Raw genomic sequence first — 17,714 nt, forward strand, 5'->3', positions numbered from 1 at the left:
GCTGTATTAGGCATATCGTTCACCGTCGTAGTCGTTGCCGTCGTCGTCGTCCCCGTCATTGCATGGCATTGAGTGTTTATGTACACACGTTTGTAGGAAAATGAGTTAATTAGTTTCGGTTCTGTTGCGTGCCGTTTGGGCCTATGGTAATTTGTTGTGTTTGTCACTTTGAGCATTTTCCTTGAACGCACAACAGCCAAAGTGGAGCAATCGTTGATAGCGAGTCGTCGCGACCTAGGCGGCTTCGTGTGCCTCACCCATGCTTGGTGTGGAGTCGTTAATTGTTTGAATCATCGAAGTATTTCATTCCGTTCGTTAGAAGTTGGAATAATTAAAAAAAATCGAATAATGCTTGGACTATCTTCTGTACCGCGTAGCAGCTAGAGGCAAACAAGAGAATAGCTAAATCAACTCTGGAAGCTGAATGAATATGGTCAAGAAAGCAGGTTTTAAGGCTCCCCCAGACCTCAGCGATTTCATCGCCGCGATTCTATCGTTGGGGCACTGTAGTCAATGTTCCATTTACGCTTTCGTATCCACGGCGACAGAATCACGTCGCGTGTGATTGAGGAAACCTTTCTACGGACTTGTCCTCCAGAGAGGCGACGTCAAAATGTTACATATTGAGAACAGTTGTTTTATCGGACATGTTCCAATCATTTTCCATTCTTTTCTACATCTACCCGTTTCATCGGAAATATATCAACAACGAAAGTATTGGTCTTTCTCTTCTATGTGGCACCAATAGACGAAAGTTTTTTGGGGCATGTGACACCTAATTATATTTTGCGTTTTGCCTTTCTCGTACAATAAAGTACCGAAATATGATCACTAGAAACGAATTTCTGATAGGAGTCCCGGAGACCCATAGTGTTATAAACCAATCGACTCAGCTCAACGAACTGAGGTGATGTATGTGTGTGTATGTGTACAAATTTTGTAGACACACTTTTTGGAACTTAGCATTGTCCAAATTACTCGCAACAAGTTTCATTCGACGGGAATCATGCCCCATTGTTTGCTATTGACAATTCCAGATCGGACTATGGGATCAGAAATTATGGTCAAAATATTATTTTTTATGCCCAAAACGCTAAAAAATATTCCCTTATATTTTTTTAGTATATTTTTTGCGCGAGAAATGCACCAACACCGCTAGGTGGATAAATCAGGGTTTTTAAACCATAACTTTGGTATGTATAAAAACTTCTGCCGATCATATTCATAGATAAATGTGTTGATATGCCTTTTTTCCATTTGTCACAATATCTTAGACCCCCTTCCCCCATAAACCAGTGACTTCATTATTTGATGACCGCTAATGTCGTCAATATAAACATCTGATATTCCTGCCTACTATTGTAGCTTTTCCCAATAATCCATTTTGTACACTGCGAGCAATGTGACAGAAGGGGATATAGCTCAGTGGTAGAGCGTTCGCTTTGCATGTGAAAGGCCCCGGGTTCGATCCCCGGTATCTCCAATTCTTTTGTAAGCGGACAAACCGAAGACATATGCTTCCATCTTGCTTTTTCGTTAAGAACAGCAAGTGAGCATGCTGATCGCATTAAACTTTGAGTGATTTGAAAGCAGCACTCCGCTTATTCTAAGCTGACTTTAATTATAATCATGCATCAACTTGTTTCATTGCGAATAATCCTCTTTGGCAAAAAACAAATTACGCTGCTTGGGGTCCCCTTCGCACATTTCTTAGATTTTTATTATTATACTGATCTGAGGACAAAATCATATAAAAAGTGTCTTATTTGTTGTGCCCTTGCTGTTCAAATGGCTGTTCAAACACTGATGCATTGGACCATGTCATTGCAATGTTATTCTCATTCAGTCCAATATCACCCCGCATGGTGGTATAGAGACAGCGTCAGTGGTTTGCTTTGGCGCAAATACGCGTACGCAGTGCAGAAAATATCCAAATGTATAGATGTGAATTTGTAAATGTGTAGTGGAGGAGCTGCAGTTCGTTTGTATACCTAACTAGTTAAACTGACAATGATGCACTTTCTGCATTTTGCATTGCGAATCTGCTCTGTAATGTGCGAAATTTGAAGATATTTTATTGAAACTTGCTTAGCTTTAATGATTGCTTTCTGAATTTTCACTGTTCAAACTCGGAATTTCTCGAAACATTCTTTTTTCTAATAAATTTTCTGAATATCATCGAAAAGGTCATTGCAGTCATTCGGGACATTTTTCTGAAATACTTCAAGAAGTTCTTCTAAAGAAGAAGTTCTTCTAAATTTATTAAGAAAAAACTTCTGAATTTCCATTGACGCTACCATATTGACGCTACCATACCGAGTTTATCAAGGTTAGGTTATTTTTCCAAAGAATTTTGCCATTGAAATTCGAAAGAGTTTCCCTGTGAAAAACGTTCTGATCTTCTAAAGAAATTCCAAAATAATAAAGAAGTACTTCCTAAGAAATTTGAAGAAGATGATTTCCCGAGAAAATACAAGATAATTTAACTAAAGTACTTAAGTTAAATTATCTTGGAATTTCTTTAGAAGATCAGAACGTTTTCTTTAAACTTTTCGAATTTCAATGGCAAAATTCTTTGGTAAAATAACCTAACCTTGATAAACTTCCCATGTTCCAGACAGACATCCCCCAACACGGTTTCTCTGTGGGAAAGATTTATTTTATTTAGTATCTCTGAAGCATCCTTGACGTGAGAGTAAATGCTCTCTTCTTTCATGTTGTTGGTAAGCGAAAACATTCTATCGGGGGATCTAGATCAAATTTAATTATTACATATCAGCATTTTAGTGCATAATCCATAGAAATCTCTAATGTAAATGAACCGTTTGTTTGAAAAACTGCATATTTAACATTTCTGGCCAAATTGGGATTTTTATATATTCCAAATCCTCGTCCAAAAATACGTATTCAGGCAAAAAACGCGAAAAAAAATTTGTTCAGGAATGTATGAATTTTTTTTTCGTTTGTTTGAGAAACTACATATGCCGACGTACCGTCAACTGGGGGGAAGATGATCATTTTTAAGACAAAACATGCAATAACAATGTGTGTTTACATTTCAAATCGAAACAAATATTTTCAAAACATGTACTGCTATACGTTGCAATAATCAACAACTTTAGTTTTCTGAAATGCGTTCGCATTTATTAAAATAAATGAAATTATCACACATTTTTTGAATAATCTGGTTTGGGGTGAAGTTGATCAAGACAGTTCTACTTAAACCATTATGACCTAGTAGTCAAAATACACTAGGTTATTTGTATGAATGTTGAATTTACTACGTAAAGAAGTCTACGAAGTCAATATTTGAAACGAAAATAGCGTCATTTATGACTATCTCTCTCTTTCTTCCACAAAATACATTTTCATGATTATAATCGAAAAACTCGGATTTCTACCTAGCGGTAACATTACTTGAACGGAGAACTATCGTTTTCTACCGTTGACTACCGTTTCATTAACAAAAATGGCACTTTTGACTGACACATCAAATGATCATCTTCACCTCAATGATCATCTTCCCCCCAGTTGACGGTACTTTGAAGAGCAATTGTGGAGTAGGGTCGGTGTACCAATTGTCGCCATACATAAGAACAACTATTTTTTTAAAAATAAGTAAAAGGAATGTGGGTGGACTTTATATATCAAGCAAAAGGTTTTACTTCCTGCTCCTTAGAACAGCTGTGAAAACCACAATAAAATTTGTTATTATCCTTAAAATTGATTAATCCATAATAGGAACGCATGCACCAGTTGTGGCACTATTCTTAATTTTGGTTCCTTATTTGGCAAATCCCATTATTTTCTTATGGGACTGGCCAAATAGGGACCACTAGTGCGACAACTGGTGCAAGGGACGTAAAAAATAAGCAAAATCAAGTTTTACAATTATGCTTTGCTTGTTTTGGAGGAAATCAAAGAAGTTATCGTGTCATATGAATATGCTTTATCGATATGCACTTGGTTTGCGGTGATTTGATTGATCATTTGGCATATAAAGCATTAGTGCGACAACTGGTGCTATAGCCACAACTGGTACACCTAGCCTACTGTTTACATTTTTTGCATTGAAAGTGTTGAGTTTTGCCAAAAACTATTGATCTGTACCGAAGAAATCGAAAGATTCGGTGCGGATTTGTTCAAAAACAGTTTTTGTTGTTTTCTCGAAATAGTGTTAAATGGACTTATGCATTTTCTCAAACAAATGATTCAAATGTAAATCACCCATAAATATGATTTGGCTCAAATATTGTATGAGAAATATAATAATAATAACTTAATAACGTGATGAACTTTAACAGCTAAGAATGTTTTAATTTTACCAGACTAAGGCCGGAGTGGCCTGTAAAATACATAAAAGCCTTCTCCATTCAGCTCGGTCCATGGCTGCACTTCGCCAACCACGCAGTCTACGAATGGTCCACAAATCGTCCTCCATCTGATCGATCCACCTTGCCCACTGTGCACCTCGCCTTCTTGTTCCTGTCGGATCGTTGTCGAGAACCATTTTCACCGGATTACTGTCCGACATTCTGGCCTCGTGTCCGACCCACCGCAGTCTTCCGATTTTCGCGGTGTGAACGATGGATGGTTCTCCCAACAGCTGATGCAACTCGTGGTTCATTCGCCTCCTCCACGTACCGTCCGCCATCTGCACCCCACCATAGATGATACGCAACACTTTCCTATCAAAAACTCCCAGTGCGCGTTGGTCCTCCACGAGCATCGTCCAGGTCTCGTGTCCGTAGAGAACTACCGGTCTAATAAGCGTTTTGTAGATTTTCAGTTTGGTACGGTGGCGAACTCTATTCGATCGGAGCGTCTTGCGGAGTCCAAAGTACGTATGATTTCCTGCCATGGTACGTCTCCGAATTTCTCTGCTGGTATCGTTATCGGCGGTCACCAGTGAGCCCAAGTACAGGAATTATTCAACCACTTCGATTTCGTCCCCACCGATAGAAACTCGTGGTGGGTGACTTACATTGACCTTTCTTGAGCCTCTTCCTATCATGTACTTCGTCTTCGACGTGTTGATGATTAGTCCAATCCGTTTAGCTTCGCTTTTAGTCTGATGTAGGCTTCCTCCATCCTCTCAAAGTTACATGCCATGATATCAATGTCGTCGGCGAAACTAAATAACTGAACGGACTTCGTGAAAATCGTACCACTCGTGTCAATCCCTTCCCTTCGTATTACTCCCTCCAAAGCGACGTTGAATAGCAGACACGAAAGACAAAAACTACGCACATCACCCGATCCATCGTCGCCTTGATCAACTGAATCAGTTTATCTGGAAATCCGGTTTTGTGCATTAGCCCAATCGATTGTATCATATACAGCTTTGAAGTCGATAAATAGATGATGTGTGGGCACGTTGTATTCGCGGAATTTCTGCAATACCTGACGTACGGCGAACACTTGGTCTGCAAGGATGTTATCGATCATTTAGTAATTTGCGTTTGATCATTTAGTAGTTTGTCAATAACTCATTCCAGAAGCTGAATTTCGAAATGTGTTGTATGGTGGACTTCTAGTGCGAAGGCTTTTCTACAACTTTGCCTAATGGTTCGTTGTAAGAATTCTACTAATAACGAAGTTATAGCGCTAGTTGCAGTAACTTAAACTAAATGATTGGAATTTTGTTATCATTTAGTCTAAGTTACTGAAACTTTAGCTATAACTCTGTTACTATTGGAATTCAAATAACGAACCATTAGACAGAGTTGTAGAAAAACCTTCGCACTAGAAGTCCACCATACAACACTTTTTGAAATTCAGCTTTGGTGATGAGTTATTGATAGACTACTAAATGATCGAACCCAAATTACTAAATGATCGATAACATCCTTGCTGGTCTGTGGTAGAGCGTTCACCCATAAATCCCGCCTGGTACTGCCCCACGAACTCTTTTGCAATTGGTGTTAGGCGGCATAAATATTGAGAGAGTACCTTGTAGGCAGCGTTCAGCAATGTGATTGCGCGGTAGTTGCTATAATCCAGCTTATCGCCCTTTTTGTAGATGGTATGGGACACACGACACCTTCCATCCACTCCTGCGGCAGAACCTCATCCTCCCAAACCTTGGTAATTACCCAGTGCAGCGCTCTAGCCAGTGCCTAACCACCGTGTTTAAACAGCTCTCCTGGTAGTTGGTCAACTCCAGGGGCTTTGTTGTTTTTCATCCGGCCGATCTCCTCCTGGATTTCCTGGAGATTCGGAGCTGGAAGTCGCATGTCGTGCGCGCGTGCTCCTAGGTTCATTACCATACCGCCACCGCACAGTGGTGCGTTTGGCTAAAATCGTGAGCTTTTTTTTACCACTTCAGGGTGTTATTTTTTGGCATCGGTGTCTTTGGCAATAAATTTTAGAAAAATATGGCGCATCGAATGACGAAAAGTTATAGTTCCAATTTTTGCCACAGGTGGCGCTGCAAAATGTAACTTCTTTAATAAACGATTTTTAAATATGGTGTCTTTGACAAAGTTGTAGTGTAATTTATTATGAATTTTATTGCTGAAAACACCGAGTGTCCATCTATCATCGTTTTTGAAATACGGGCGTTTTTTATGGACAGACCCTAAAAAACAGTATTTAAATATATTTTCGAAACTAACAGATTCAGGTCAATACAATGTTCTACAAAAATGTATATATAATCAAAATAGACCACTTTCTGGAAGAAACCAGGGATGTTTTTTGCAAACATAACATGTTATCGGCGATTTAGGGTCGAAAATAGTGATATTTGAAGACTTCATATGCAACAGAGGGGCAAATTGGGGCAAGGAAATCCCCACAGGATTTAAAATATCTGGTCTGTAGTTTCATATGCATATAATTATGTCTGTCTCCACGTGTATCCAAACAAGTATTTCTAAATTTCATAAATCGACATTTTCAACTGATATTTATATAATAATTAAGATTTTACCACACTGCATACCTCGCTATTGAATGTTAATGTCAAAAGAAGTGCAGCGTGGAGCTACTTTTTTGTTCTCTTCATCTAATCATTTCACACAATGCAAATTTGACGTCATACGCTACTAGGGATGTCGTAAAACCCCGAATAATCGATTAGTAAATAATCGATTACTCTTTATTCTTAATGAATCGATTTATCGCTGGTTAATAATCGATTTAAAATTAATCGATTATCACAACGATGAATCGATTAATCGAAGTAATCGATTAATTTGCGACTTTTTAGAGATGTCGTTAATTCCCGATTAACAGTGCTCGACATGACAACGATTGACAGTCGTTGATATGTCGAGCACTGTGACCGTTGATAAAATATCAAATTGTATAACGAAACCACCGCAAAAAAACCAATACTATGACCATACGACACCCAGAACGATATGTAAATTAGGACAAAAACGATTGACCAATTTTTCCCTTGAAAAAGGCCACATCCAATGGCCGAAACGTCGGACAGAGTAAAACGGGCATTCTCGATGGCGGTCCATTGGTCTTCTACGCTGCCACCTTCCGGAATATCTGCAGCACGCGTCTCCAGTTCTTTAACGAAGGACCGTTTCACCGTGACATCTTCCAGTCGGCGTGTGTTGAATCGTCGTCCAACTCTTTCCTCCTGCCGACGAATCCGTGCAATGCGCAGGCGTATTTCGCCGATGAGGAGGTGATGATCAGATACGATATCGGCACTTAGTTTATTCCGTACATCAAGAAGCCTCCGTTTCCATTTTCGGCTGATGCAGATGTGGTCGATTTGATTTTCTGTAAAGCCGTCACGGGAGACCCACGTGACCTTGTGAACCGGTCGATGAGAGAAGAGCGATCCCCCGATCACCATGTCGTTATTACCACAAAATTCTGCGAACAGCTCTCCGTTTTCGCGCATTTCTCCGAGACCATGGCGTCCCATAATGCGCTCATGGTTTGAGTTGTCGGATCCGATCTTCGCATTGAAGTCGCCCAAACAGATCTTGCTATCACCCTTCGGAATTCTATCTACGACGGCATTGAGTTGACTGTAGAAGTTCTCTTTGTCTTGCAGATCGGCAGCATCGGTTGGCGCATAACATTGGATTATAGTAAGGTTTCGGACCGTGTTCTAAATCAGGCAACGATTATACTTTCACTTATAGGTTCCCACTTCATAAGCGCAGAGTGTGCCTGAGCGCTTAGTAGGAAGCCAACTCCGCGATGCCGGGGAGCGTGTTCACCTCGTAAACCAGAGTATAGCAGAACTTGTCCCGACGGCGTTCTGTGTTCTCCAAAGTTTGGCCAACGGACTTCACTCAGTCCCAGGATCTCAAGCTTCATGCGGCGTGCCTCATTGGCAAGTTGTGCCAATATATCCTGCTGGGCTAGGGTTAAAACGTTCCATGTTCCTATTCGTGTCCGTTGTTTCGCGCTAAGAGTCGTCGCCGTAAAATCAGTCCGTATTCTTTCATTATAGAATTCTCGAACAAATTGATGTTTCGGGAACAGTAGGTTGTTGGCCCAAGGTTCCCTATCCACCGGGATGGGGCTGCCATCTTAGGTATAGCTTCCGGGGAATAGCATTTCATACCCAGTCGCTGGATGCCAGAACAGACGCTGTTGGAGCCGCACCCCCTTGGTGAACAGACGCTCGCTCAGTCGGGTCAAATTTGTTTAAAGTCCCACCCAACACCAGGACTAGGCTAGTGCGCTTTGAGCGGCACACGGTCGCTTTGATAGGGCCTGCTTGGGGACACATGCAGCTTTTTATAGAAGTTCAACAGAGCCCACTGACGAACCCCACCACATCCTAGGCATGCCCCACAGGACGCACCCTCTCACTCTAGCTGATGTCAGAAGGACAACAGTGCCCAGGCTGCACTACCAGCTAAGTACGCAACCCTTAGCTGGCGGTCAATTGTCATCGGAAGACCCGTGGAAGCGTGAGTATTGGAACTTGTGATTACTGAGACGAGACGTGAAAGAGCTATGTTAGGCGCCCCTTCCCGGATGTCAACTCACCATTTCGCAGCCCTTATTCCCATTATCTTCTTCTTCAATTCCTAGACTGGCGCACAGTCACTAGCCTAGTGGTGTTAACACTAGGTTGAAAAAGATTCAGAATAAAAATACAAACTGATGAATAGTGAGAGGATTAGGAGTGTTGTTATAAGTAAGAATAGTACTGACCAGTGGCGTAGCCAGAAAATTGGTCTGAGGGGATTTTCTGAACTCTTTTCTTTCGAATTTTTTTTTTCTTAAATTGTTGTCTCTGGGGTGGGGGGGTTTATGTCCAAAACCACCCCCGTGGCTACGCCTCTGGTAGGGGAGAATGGTCCAAAATGCACCCTGGGGCAAAATGGCCTCCCTCATAAAATCACTCATATAATCTGTTGTAGTACATTTATGAACGAACTACAGCTTTATGTACCCGGCCTTGCTCGGAATTGCCAGTTTGTTTCTTAGTTTTTTTTTCACAATCAGAAAATGATAAAACCAATTGGTCAACAGGGTAATTGTGTTTACTTATTGATACTTCATCATTTGAATAAAAGAAAGCTTTTGGAATCATTGACTGATTTTGAAGAAGAAATCATGGGTTTGAATAATAGGCTTATTCCGGACGAACGTCTATTTCTAAAGAAGGAAAAACATTCACCGATGCCTTATTCCAGGTAAACGCCCATTTTTTAAGAAGGGATCACACCCATCATTGTCATATTCCGGGCAAATGCCTACTTTTAAAGAAGCAATCATCCAGAAGGAAACACATTAATCATTGCTTCTCGCTGGGCAAACCATGATACCGATGATGTCATCTTCTCGGATATGTGTATCGGGAAGTATCATTTTTGGCAAATATCATTTTCGATAAAATCATTTTTGGTTCAATGTCATTACCGGTCAAATGTTATTCTAGAAGATTTGCCATTTTTTAGGAACTCAGGCAATTTGTTCTCGGAGCATTTTACAATGTCAAAGAACCTCGAATGAAACAAATATGAGGGATTTTAAATTAACTCGTTTTCTAAACAATACCCAACCCCAATAACCTCCCGCATTCCAAAAGTCCCTCCCAGCCTTTCTATAATAGTTTCCTTTGGGTAGAGAATACGTGTTTACAAATTTGGTTTGAATTCACTCATGCGATAAAAAGGTATACTAAACCGCTCGTTTAATGAATACATCCTCTCTCTAATTCAGCTATGACACTCCCACCCAGTCTGATATAGTCTTCTTTAGGCAAAGAATATGGGTTCCAAATTTGGTGGACATCGGTAAATGGGTTCAAAAGTTATGCTGAAATACACCCTCCACCTTCCAAAATAACCTATCTACACCCACTAAATTTGTTTCCTTAGGACATACAATATTTGATACAAATTTGGTTCAAATCGGTCATGGGGATCAAGACTTACATTGAATTGATCGATTGCTAGACAAAACCCTTCCCCCCATACCCTCCCTCTTTTCTAAAGAGCATGCTTAACCCCCCTTAACCCACACTAACGTCTTCTCCTTAACATAAAGAATGTGTGTTCCAAGTTTGGTTAAAATCGGCCAAGGTATTCAAAAGTTACACTGAGTTAATTGATAACTTAACAATATCCCTCTCCCCACACCCTCCCCCTTTTCCCAAGAAGATCTCTAACACACTATCGTCGTCTCCTTATGATGAAGAATGTATGTTCCAAATTTGTTTTAAATCGGCCAAGGGGTTCAGAAGTTACACTGAGTTGATCGATACCTTAACAATACCCCTCCCCCACACCCTCCATTTTACCAAAAAGCATGCTTAACCCCCTATCGTCGTTTCCTTAAGATAAAGAATGTGTGTTCCAAACTTGGTTGAAATCGGAAAAGGGGTTCAGAATTTATACTGAGTTTATCGATTACTAAGCAATACCCTCCCCCCCCACACCCTCTCCCTTGTCCAAAGAGTTTGCTTAAACTCCCTATCGTCGTCTCCTAAAGATAAAGAATTTGTGGTCCAAATTTGGTTGAAATTGGCCAAGGGGCTCAGAATTTACACTGAGTTAATCGATAACTAAGCAATACCTCTCCCCCCATACCCTCCCCCTTTTTCAAAGAGAATGCTTAAGGTCACTCCTGACGGAATCCAAGATTAAAAGTGCTCGCGTTTTCGGGGGCACACCACTCGATACGGAAGCAACGCACAACTGTCATTTTTATTATATCACGCATGCTGCGACGCAGCAAAGCTAAATCAACAAAAATGACAGTTGTGCGCCGCCTCTGAATCGAGTGGTGTGCCCCCAAAAACGCGAGCACTTTTAATCTTGGATTCCGTCAGGAGTGACCTTAACCTCCTATCGTCGTCTCTCAAAGATAAAGAATTAGTATTCCAAATTTAGTTGAAATCGGCCAAGGGGTTCAGAATTTTCACTGAGTTAATCGATAACTAAGCAATATCCCTCCCACTACACCCTCCCCTTTTAACGATTTGCTATTCTCCCACCACATCCGTAAGATTTTAGTTCAATACATTAAAAAACAAACAACCATGCGTACACCATCATTTTACATGCAATTGAGTCCACCATTCGAGCGTTTTGCCCCACTCCTATTTTTAAAACATTTTTTAAATGCGTTAGAAAGTCATGAAAACCTTATTGTTTTGAATAGGAGATCATTGTGAATGTAGCTGGGTTTGTAAATTTTGCACGTTGAAATCGTTGGGTATTTTTGTTCATATGGGCGAAAACATCGAAAAAGCTTAAGGGGTGCATTTTGGACCGTTCTCCCCGGCAAGCTCAGAAACTGATCATTAGAGTAACAATATTTGGTATTACAAGCGGATTAATTTTCTAATGCTTTTACTTGGTAAAAGATCCGCTGGGTGTTTTTTTTTTCAAAGCCGATCACCAGCTCTTGAAAGCTATTAGGTTTTATTCAACATTTAACGAAGATTCAATTGATTCATTAAGGTTCTAAGCTGAATTTGTTCGATGCATTTACTGCCTTTATTTTTTAACTGGCTCGGTCGTGTGTGACACTTTGCGGAGCCGCAATTCTTAATTATGATATCTTTATAATTTGTATCATCTTATCATTAACAGTTAGTAGGGAAGTGGCATAGACCATTATACTAGTGGTGTCTCATCTCAATGTTATAATTTAATTAATTTAGGATGGACAGGGTAGGATTTTGGGTTTAGGTTATTCCAGCTGCTCATCCGTGCGTTTGACGTTGGACACGGTTCTACTTGTCGTGCTCGATTTTGATTCAGCAGGGAGTATCTTCCGGATGACCAGTGCTTCAAGGTACACGGAACAGAAAAACAGAATCGAGCAAGAGAAAAAAAAACTGAGAAAGAGATAACATTATTATCGGCCGTTAGCAAGGATCCAAGGTAGACGAATACATCGACCACCTTCGAAAGTATCCCCGTCTATTGTAACACTGCTTTCCAGGAAGGCCCTGTCGCGCTCGGTTCCGCCCACAAGTATGTACTTTGCCTTCAATGTATTCATCACCAGTCCAACTGTTGTTGTTCCACATTTCAGGTAGGTGTATAATTCTGCAACCTTTGCTGATGTTCGGCCAACAATGTCCATATTCTCCGCGAAACAAACAAATAGACTGAATCTATTGAAAATCTAAAAATAGCTAAAAATGTATCATAGCAAATGAGAAAAATAGTGTTAACCAAACACTGAACACCTAGTCTAAGAAAGATGAATGCATGTTGAAGAACATTAGCAAATAAAATTTATGAAAAAACTCTCAAAATAGTTCTCTGGAAGAGCCTCTGTGACATTTCTCTAGAACTTTTCCTCCGGAAAATCACGACATATAAACAATTATTTTAAAAGTTCTTGTTAGGTTACCCTCAGCAATCATCTTGCTGCTGATATTCTTCAAAGACAACGAATGCCAGCATAAATCATCAACTTGTATATCTGTAACCTGTACAGTACATTGTCTGTGTGTTAGCTTACCCGGGCAGAAGCCATGAATAACAAAAAATTATATGGACTTGCTTGATATAAGTGATAAAAGAACAGGCAACAATATCAAAAAATTTGCACCGAAATATCATTTAAATATAAAGATACACCCGATTCTAGTTTTACACGGGGGATGCGTTCTGTGTAAAAAAAGTTTTCAGTTCAAAATTTGAAAATTCGTGTAAAAAAAATTTAATGATGTTTCGATCAATCATGCAAAATGGAGCATCTTTGAAAACATTCTGTATGGGATATTTTTTACATGGCCGTGTAAAAAAATCCGTTTTAAAACAGAATCGGGTGTATGCTATTGATAAGAACAAACTAATGGCACATGATATTGATCACTTCTTACAAATAGCATAACTTGATATCCTCATGATATTTTAGTGCAAAATATTGATATTTTCGTCTGATCTTTTATCTCTTATATCAATCATGTCCATATCTCATGTTGCTATTTTATTGAGCTATTTTCGTTTACTCGGGTATATGTCTGCATGAAAACGAACATGCCCGTATGTCTGACATCCCTGGTGTTGGTGCGGAACAGTGTTTAGACACTCTCGACCTTTACCATAAACTCGGACGTTATCTAGGGTTTACAGATAATAAATGGTAAGTTGAGATATTTTTTAAACGAATATTATAGATGAATATTACAACTAACAATTTTCCATTGCTTTAAATTTCAAATGTCAATTACAAGAAAATGTATCCGCTAAACGATCGAAGATGCAGTCATGAATATGTGTACCAATCAAGCCAACGGAGAAACAAGCACGCGTGTGCAGTGTTCGGGAATGTCTCAAAAATGTCATGTGATTGTTAGTGATATTTTGCTTAAAATTGTTTTCAAAAGTTAATGACAAATCATGATTTTTGATTAATATGTTATATTTAAAGGATACCATAACTTTGTAGAACAGACCATTGTTTTAAATACAAAGTGGGAGACAAGGGAGCGAAATTCAATAACTGTCACGGAATGTCATGACATTAATGCCTGATTTGAAGCAATGACCTGTTAGATAAAGTTATAGAATCATTTAAGCGTTACATGTCAATAAGAATAGGATGAATGTAAATATCTAGCGAAAAAAAATTATTGACAATTGACGCCATGGCATCGAAACGACATTTCCCAACACTGCGATGATTGAACAGGTGCAAGCTGTTAATACTCACTCGTGCGCGAGATACACATGAGCGCTACTTCCCAACCCCCTCTTTCAATCGACTGCCCCATCGTTGATAATATCGTGATCATGATAAAGAAACTTGCAAGCGTTTGTCCGTTCGTTGGCTGCGCTGCTTAACTATTGCGGTGTCAACGTGCTGGACACCTTCCCACCGATGCGAGTTAATTAATGCCCCTTTTCCGATACAGTAGAGCTTCCTACTAAACGTATTCTTTTGTTTCTCATTTAACGGACGTGGAATTTAGATGGATTGTTTAACAAAAAAATATTTTATTTTTCAGTTAGGCAGAAAAAGCACAACACGCCCGATAGAAAATAAGTTTATAAATTGCCTATAAAAACATTAGATCAGTAGCAATCATAAAATTTAATGTTTTTAATTTTTAATTATCGAAAATTTCTATAAACATATCAGAATTATGCGTAGGCCGTAAACTTTCCATTAAATAGTTTAAACCAAATATTTTTTCCAGAGTATAAGAGCCACCCAACTTTTTTTTCGTTTTCAAGGTTGCTGAATAAGAGATGAACCAGCCTAAGGCTGTAAATCTCTATAACAAAGATAAAACAGGGTTGCTGAAGTGCAAGCTCTATATGATATGCAGTACGAGACTCAACTGTAGCTATTTATTACACTCCCATTAAGGTACGGTATACAGATATTGACTGGCGACTTATCGGTATAGCTTATTAAATTTGATTCAACGCGTTGAACAGAACTTAATGTACTACATACTAGTGAGACAGATTAAAGTAACTACCAACAATACAGCAAGAGCCTAATACCTTATTACAGAGATAGTTGATGGGGTAGTGATAGACCAGGCGATGTTACAGTTCCATACAGTACAAACGCTATCAGTGCTCCCTCGCTTGCAATATTATCAGCGAAACGTAATTCAGTCAAGGTTAGACTCTCTAGCCGGCAGTGGCTGATAAAAAAAGTTCAATGAACACGGCACGAGCCGTTTGATATAGCGATACCGAATGAGCAGTGTTGACAAGTTCTTCTATTCAAAGACAATAGTAAAACAGCAATTGACGTACAATTGTTTTTCAACATTTATTATATGTATGTATATCTGGATTTTTTGGCTTTCTCAGCCCTATGTATTCAAAACGATGAACTTTGTTTTGCCCGACGTTTCGGCCTTGAAAAAGGTCAAAATAAAAGGCCGAAACGATGACCTGTAATTTTTAAAAGTGATGGAAAAATGAGTCGAATCGAACGGAGCTTTTTTGTTACATCATATATGCTGTAACATTTTTATACTGTGTATGATGGTTTGGATTATGTATCGATGCCTTCAGATTCCACAATTTTAATATTTTTTGGACTCTATTGTTAAAATATATATTACCAACAAGTCCTTTTCATTAATTATTTGGCTTTAATAACACGAAGATGAGCAAACACATTGGCAATGAATCTCATTTGCATAGTGGAAGTAATATGATTAATAATTATTATTTTGACTTTTTTAAAACGATTTTGAGATATTGGAAAGTAAAACTGTGCTGCAAAATGCCAGTACATTTGAATCCATTTACTGTTTATTCCGTATGGCATAAACATGAACATTCATGCTCAAAATCTATTAAAAGTTCAATTAATAAATTGAAATCGTACAATGGCTTATTGCTAAAATGTACGAAATATTCAATTTATAATCTGTATTCGGAAGCGAACAACCACCCAGTGACAAATGGTAGCACAAGCAAGTGACACCACTAAAAATGTTGTTAATATTTAATTTATACAAATATAATAACGCCATGAATGAGAAGCAACCATCACTGCCGTTTGCCGCTGCCGTTGGACGGTTGTTGGCTAAAACCGTCGCGTTGAGTTAAATCGACCATCCGTCGTCGATCAAATTGTTCGTTCAACAAACACTTGCCTTTGTGAACCGGTTGCTGAATGTACGGGGGCTGGTGTCTGATGAAAATGGAAACAGCAAACAAACTATACCCATACAGGTATCTACGAACGTGACTTACAGTGCAATACTGCGACATCACATGCAAAAACTTTGATAAAAAATGGAAACGCTTCGGTAACAAAATCTAAGATTACCTATTGCCAAATGGTAATTCCATGAGCTCGAAATCATATGAAATTTGCATATTCACTAATCATATTTATAATAAGTATCAATATGATCGTAAAAAGGAACCTACATTTTATACCTACTTTTAAGAACTGTATGATTTTCCGGAACATTTTGACATTTTTCAAAATCATAGAAGCGATGTAACAACTTTTAAATTGATTTTTTAGGTTTAACTTCTGGCTATTCATCGTATTAGAGAGGTGTGTTAGTTTTTCATGAAGACATGTTCCTTACCATTGTGTACTCTGGAGTTTTGAGATCCCATTTACATATCACTGAACATAATTCATCTAATCTCGAGTGAAAAAAATACAGCGTTAAAACAAGAGACTCGCTAGGGAAGGGATCGCTTGCCGATAATTAGTAGTGGCACCTAACGGATGAGATTCATAAGTATGGCTTTGAAGATGTCTGTCTTCCTGCAATTTTCCAGATCTTAAACGCAAAATGAAAAAAAATCTGTAATGAATATTTTAAAATTGTATTTATAGAATGTATTTTACTGCAAACCCCGGGTTTATCTTTGTCCATTTAAAAAATGTCCATTACTCATTTGGATGTACGATTGGGCCTTTTAGAATATCAATAATTAACAATAAAAACAAGATATCAGTGCCGCTGTTCGCATCTATTGCTTCTAACTAGTGGATCCACTGGATGACTGTCCAGTGTTGGGACTCGGGCATGGCAATACCACAATCGACTCAAGCGACAAAACCACCAGCAGTTGCTCACAATAATCGCACTCACCCACAGTAAAGCAAACGTTTTCCAATCTCCATCCAGGAGGTGCGAACTGTTTCGTTCGTTCGCGGCGCTATGTTTCAAGTTTGTTGTTGGTTGGGATCTTTTAAATATTCATACCTTATAATGCGACAGTGTTTCTCAAACAATTAACTTGGGATCTTTCCAATGACGAATCAATAATAGTGAAGTTTATTGGCTGATTGCAACACTGTTTGGTTGAGTGCTGAGGGCGGTCCAGCGATACAGCAAAGGATGACTCACAGTTCATAGACGCTATGCCTCACCGAGTCCGAACCGTTTGTTTTTCCACGTGGCAACTCATCGAACATTTCTTCGACGATAGAGAGTCTCCCGAAATCATTTTATCGATTTAGTGCATCTCTTCATTTTCGGTGATCACTGTCCGATGCCCTCTGATGGTCTTCACGGACATGACCTGCGTTACTGTTCTGTTCACCGCATTCCACGTATTCTCATCTTTACACATTTCCTGAACGATGTTTTCGGAGTTCATGCTGCGGCTACGAGCGCTGCCCGCTCGTTCTGTCCTGAATCATGGGCAGTCGAATATCACGTGCTCCGGTGTTTCATCACTGTTCGGACTAGATATGGTCGGGTTTTGGGCTTTCAAACCTGATGGGTTCGGGCCAGGTTCGGATTTGGGAGATTAGTGCAATGTCGGGTACGGGTTTGTGAGATGAAAAAATGTCGGGCACGGGTTTGA

General features: G+C 39.3%; 1 non-coding gene across 1 annotated transcript; it reads left to right on the plus strand.

Annotated features, from left to right (window-relative positions):
- Window positions 1-1,411: 1,411 nt before the first annotated feature.
- Window positions 1,412-1,483, plus strand: Trnaa-ugc (transfer RNA alanine (anticodon UGC)). The gene has a single exon. It is a non-coding gene; the product is annotated as a tRNA-Ala (tRNA).
- Window positions 1,484-17,714: the final 16,231 nt, after the last annotated feature.

The sequence above is a fragment of the Armigeres subalbatus genome, chromosome 3 (assembly GCF_024139115.2).
Source record: "Armigeres subalbatus isolate Guangzhou_Male chromosome 3, GZ_Asu_2, whole genome shotgun sequence".
Lineage (NCBI taxonomy): Eukaryota > Metazoa > Arthropoda > Insecta > Diptera > Culicidae > Armigeres > Armigeres subalbatus.